At 41.8% G+C, this 5830-nt stretch overlaps 1 long non-coding RNA gene across 1 annotated transcript; it reads left to right on the top strand.

The window, feature by feature from the left end:
- The first annotated feature begins 940 nt into the window (after positions 1 to 940).
- On the top strand, positions 941 to 5412 carry LOC117079364. The gene is made up of 3 exons (XR_004435395.1): positions 941 to 1056; positions 1149 to 1250; positions 5257 to 5412. It is a non-coding gene; the product is annotated as an uncharacterized LOC117079364 (long non-coding RNA).
- Positions 5413 to 5830: the final 418 nt, after the last annotated feature.

Here is a 5830-nt window from a genome sequence, read left to right as displayed (position 1 = left end):
TTTTAATAGAGACGACTTTTCATCATGTTGGCCAAGCTGGCCTCGAACTCCTGACCTCAGATGATCTGCCCACCTTGGCCTCCCAAAGTGCTGAGATTACAGGCATGAGCCACCACACCTGGCTAGTGAATTTCCTACCCCCCTTGAGAAAAACAGATTTTTAAATAGATCAGATTTAAAGTAGAGGTTACTTCATCACCTTCAGGCTTTGCACTGCATTTACTCATCTAATATGTTTGAGATTTTGGCAAGCACCTAATAAGGATTACAGATTTCTATTTTGAGTACTTCACACTGGCTGTATTTTCTATTTGAGAGCTATTTTGCTGACTTGGGCAGTGCAGTTGAAAGGAAGGAACTTGGTTAAAGGACAATTAGCTTTGCGATCTTCATCTTTTTGGGCTTCAGCTACTTCACTGATAAAATTATGATTGTTGTAAGTCATATGGCCCCACTAAATTGTAACTTTCCACTAATAAAAACACTAATCTCAAAGAACAGTGCTATGTATTCTTGTTTGTACAGACTCAGTTCTTTCTTCATTAACATTTCGGCATAGTTCTGGCATTTAATAAACATGAGTGCTTGTTTTCTTGGCCTAAGTGATCATGACAGTCTAGTTGATTTGTGTTCACAAAATATAAGAAATACGTTTTTCTACCACCATTCCAAGGAGAAATGCCGACATGTAATTCATTGATTTGACTTATGGCAAACACAGGAAGACAATGTTAGACTCCAGTGCATTTAAGTGCATTGGTAAATGCTCACTAAAATCTGATTGAAATGTATGTCTTTCTGCACACTAATATTTTAGTAACGACTATTGCATATACAGAAATTGGTTCTCGAAGGCAGACAATCTGCCTCTGATATTTTAAAGCCATAGGTGGAAGAGGATGCCTAACTTTTCTACATATTTTTTAGCCACGCCTGTGCCCCTACCCCACATAGACCTCACCATGAGCCCCTACCCCACAGAGACCTCACCATGAAGAGGCAAAGGAGTAGGATTTTCTTAGGAAGATCTTGTATGTTTGTTTCAGTTACACTGTGGTCAGTTTATACATTTTATATGAATAATTTAGAATGTTTTCCATTGAGCACTGTTTACTGGGAAATACTAGAGAGGCCTTGTTTTCTTGTAGGAAGTCCTTGACAGATGAGGAGAATATTGAAGCTGCCTAAGAAGGTCACAGCTGGAAGGCTTGAGCTGCTTTGCTGAGGCACAGTGGGCCCTGCTGAAGAAGGTACCCTAGTGACTCAGGAGGGTTTGGTGGGCAGGAATGCATGTTCTCTAACATCGATTAATGTAGGCCAGAGGTATAAATGTCTAGAGCCAGGAGGATTCTGCAAGCAATTATGTTAGATTGGCCAGTCAGCACAATGAGGGGAGTGAGCTGTGGGGAATAAAGGATACACATGCAGCTGCAGAAAGCCAGAGATTTCCTTTGCTAATAAAGATCTGGAAGCAGTCACTGTACTCTGCTTCCCAAGAGGTAAGTTGTCCAATCAGCAGACCACAGTGCAGAGAGATCAATCAAGACAGTGGCCTTGCCTGTGTAGGGGCTGCCAGGTCAAGTGAAGCGTCAAGCTGGAGAAGGTCTAAATGCTGACAGAACGCTGGAGCCTGCAGCCATGTGGCTGGGAGACTTAGATTCGCCTCGACTTTCATGAATCTTTTTGGGCAGTTTAACCAGTGTCACCCAGAAACCAATACCCATTAATAAGCTGCTAGATGGGAACAAAAAAATGAAGCCCTGGAATGTGGCCAGTGAGCCGGCTCTACTGAAACATTGCTTACTTCTCTGCTGATCCAGATGTGAGACAAATGTACGACCATGGATTCAATTGGTAGCAATCACTATAAAGTGAGCTGAAAATGGAACAGAAAATCTAGGAATATTTACTGATTTATAGTCCCAAGCCCGGGGAAGGTGCACAGAGAGCAGCTGGGTATGGGGCTGTCAAAGATGGTGTGACTTTTCCTTTCTTTCTTTCCTTTTTCTTCTTTTTGAAGAAGGCAGAATCAAAAATAGCAACACGCTCAGCAAACAGCATCTACAGCTGCTCAGGAAAGAACAGCCTTCATTCAAATGCACTGCAGAAAGGACAGCTGGTCACATTGGTCTTTCAGCCTTCCTGCTGCACATATTTAGAAACAGAGTCGGTGGCAGTTTCTTTGAGTATAAAAGACACTGATAGATATCTGGGATAACTCCAATTCAGTTAAATTTTGCATAAGGAGGACTTACCAAGTCCTTTTCCATTATGCCCAAATTCAATTCTCTCTAGTTGTCCCAGATTTTTTTTTAATATGGAATATCTCAGACTTTAAAATAGAAAGAGATGGGCCTATTAAAACATAAAGTCAGAGCGTTAAAAGTCACGATCTCGTCTGGGTCAGGGTGGTGACTGCTCCAAATAGAAAAATGACAGGATGTTTTATGCATCCATTCAGAATTAATATTCTACTCTTCAAACATGAAACGTATACTTTCCAAGTTATTAACTGATAATTATTAACTTTGAAGTGGGGTACGTGGAGGGATGAGGTCCCCATTCAGTTATAATTTGACAAATGGACTCAGTAAACAGGCATTTAATACTGACAACACTGCACAACCAACAGTGTTAGGAACTGAAGAGACAGCCAAATAATGAACACATCCACCTGTCCCTTAGGAAGGCACCTACACTCAGACACTGGCATAGCTGGCGCAAATAATTGTTACTATAATGTCCAGTGGATTAGGTGCGTGCACACACACACACACACACACAAATGCACACACAAAACCCACAAATGCCCTAAGCTAAGGGAACAGAAAGAGATTGAGTTTATATAAAGGAGAAGGAATCAAGAAGGGATTTGGAGATGGGCCTTGAGGAATTAGCAGCGTTTTGACAGGTGAGGATTTTGAAGTGGGGAGAGGACAGAGTAAACTTGGGAATCTCTAAAGTCATCCAGTTAGGATGTAAAATAAAAAGCTGAAAGGGAAGGCTGAGCCCTGTATGAAGGGATTTCAGCTTGAAGGATTTTGAGCAGGAAAGCGACATGGTTGGAACTGCAATTTAAGAAAATGTCCAATCTAGTCAGATAGTTTACTTTTTATTATTCTTGCCCTCTGTCCACAGGATGCTCAGAGATGGGAAGGAGTAAAATAGAATAAGTGCTTTGGATGTTGTCATGATGCTCAAGCTCACTCTCTTTTTAGTTTTGAAATATGATATTATCTTTCATCATCTGTTATTTAAAAGATGGCAATAAATATCAAATTAGACTCTTTCTTCTAGAACACTGTAAACATACAGATGAGAAAAAAGAAGTATGATTCCATAGGCTGTGCCAGTAATAATAATTAACATGATGCTTTCTGACCAAAGTAGGGCAGGTTATTATTGAGCTCTGTTTTCAGAATGGGAAGCTCAGGTCTTCAGGATTCAGATCCTGGCCCTGCCCCTCCACCTGCTGTTCTCCGTGGCCTCCACCAAGCCCCCCTAAAGCTCCTTGATGTTCTTTCCTGGCTTTCTTCTCTAGTAGCTTGTCCATTGGCGATTTGACATTTAAAAATATCTTCAGCAGCGTAAGAAGCCCTTCACTAGCCTTGGTCTCTCTGTCTTCCTTCTCTGTAAATCTGTTTTGGGAGATATAGCCTGAAAATGTGGTTGTCAAGGTAAACATCTCTCGCTAGCAAAGAAAATCTTGAAGGATTTTGGAACTGATTAGCAATAAATGGGGAAGAGAGATCAAGAAAACAACTTCAGAAAATGGTCATAGACCTGCACACCTATCACAGGCACAGCACAGGAATTACTGACAGAGCAGGAGGATGGAACGAGAACAAATATCACAATATAGGAGCATTTAACTCCAAGGAACAGGAGCCAAGGCTCACCATCACAATACCCGACTCTGCCCGGACAGCCAACACTCCCCATGTTTACCCAGCCTGCTCCTTGGCCTATGCTTAGGTAGCTGAAGCGGTGGAAGATACTTGCGGTCTCAAAAAAGAAAGAAAGTAACTGATCCACAAATATCACATTTTACAAAGATTTCCTTCCTGTCAGAATAAGAAGAGAATGATAGTGTTGTGTGAGTAACGCTAATAGGTTTAATACAAGAGGATGCAAGACTCACCTTTCCTCTTCCAAAGGGTCTGAGTGGTCCTGAGATGGGAGAGTTGCAGAGGCTCAGAAGCGCTCTTGGTCACAGCCAGTTATGCGGACATCAGCATAACATCCTAGACCTTTAGTGTCACCTGCGTGCACCTTCATTTGATATGTCCCCAGACTGCATCCAGGCCCTTTGTCACCTGAGAATTAGGAATGATTTCAGCACCAGAGTCAGCTCTGCCTTTAAAATTTGTTTATTTCTTTCTAATTTTTTTTAATATTTTATTTTTTGTAGAGACAGGGTCTCACTATGTTGCCCAGACTGGTCTTGAACTCCTGGCCTCAATTGATAATTCCTGCCTCAGCCTCCCAAAGTGCTGGGATTATAGATGTGAACAACCACACTCAACCAATTTTTTTTTTTAATTAGTAATGGAAGAGGCTGACTTTTTTTTCCTTGAATCTCTGGCCTATCAGTCTTCATAATGAACTTTCTGCCAAGTAAATCAATATGAAAATAAGATTTGTTAGCACTTTAGATGGGAGGCATAAGAAAAAAAGAGGTTAGACTCAGGTAACAAGCTTGGAAGTTTGCCTTCTGGAAGGCCCTTGTTTTCTGAGGAGGACTACCCACTCCCCACCACGGAGGAGAGCTCAGATGGACAAGTAGATTCGAGACTTAGTAGAATCTGAGTCATCTTCCCTGCCCCAGGCCAATCTATGCTCATCTAGAAAAGGCCTGGCTCTTAGTGCAGGAAGCCCCTCTTAAGCATGGGGGATGCATTCTGCGACCCCCAGTGGGTGCCTGAAACCACAGATAGTACCAAATGCCATGTCCACTATGTTTGTCCTTATGCATATATATGGATAATAAAGTTTAATTTGTAAATTAGGCACAGGAAGAATTGTCTTAGTCCATGTGTGCTGCTGTAAAGGAATAAATGAGGCTGGGCAATGTATAAAGAAAAGAGGTTTATTTGGCTGCTTCCACTCATGGCAGAAGGAGAAAGAGAGCTGGCATATGCAGATCCCATGAAGAAAGGAAGCAAGAGAGGAGAGGGAGGGACCAACCTCTTTTTAAAAATCAGCTGTCTAGAGAATTAATGGAGAGAGAATTAACTCAGTCTTCCCCATTCCCAGCGAGGACATTCATCTATTCAGGAAGGGTCCACATCCAGGAACAAAACACTTCCTATCAGGCCCCACCTCCAACACAGGGAATCGAATTTCAACACGAGGTTTACTGGACAAACATTCATACTACAGCAGAGATGAACAACGGTAACTGCTAATAAAATAGAATATGTATAATAATATAATACACTTAATAAAAGTTATGTGAATGTGGTCTCTCTCTCTCCCAAGGTATCTTATTGTGCGTTGTATTTTCAGACGGCAGTTAACTATGGATAACTGAAACCAAGAAAAGTGAAACCACAGGGGGATGACCACACATGAGTGAGTATTAGGGGGTGAAGCTCTTTCTGTCCAGCTGTCAAGTCTAAGCTTCCTTCTGCCTTTGCGGGAGATACTCTCCTTTTTTCTAAGAAGGTAGCTAGTGCATCCCTAAAGTTGGAGTCAGGTTTGTGCTAGAGAAAAGCCTTCTGTCAGCCTACTACCATGCTAAGGTCAGAGTGATGAAGGAAGTGTAATCTTTTCAGGGGTATCTTGATGGGAAAACAAGAATGACCAGTGGAAGCTATGATTACTCCAA

This window comes from Trachypithecus francoisi, unplaced genomic scaffold, assembly GCF_009764315.1.
Source record: "Trachypithecus francoisi isolate TF-2019V2 unplaced genomic scaffold, Tfra_2.0 Lachesis_group7, whole genome shotgun sequence".
Lineage (NCBI taxonomy): Eukaryota > Metazoa > Chordata > Mammalia > Primates > Cercopithecidae > Trachypithecus > Trachypithecus francoisi.
Note: the sequence above shows the minus strand (reverse complement) of the source record. Positions and strands in the feature narration are given on the sequence as shown.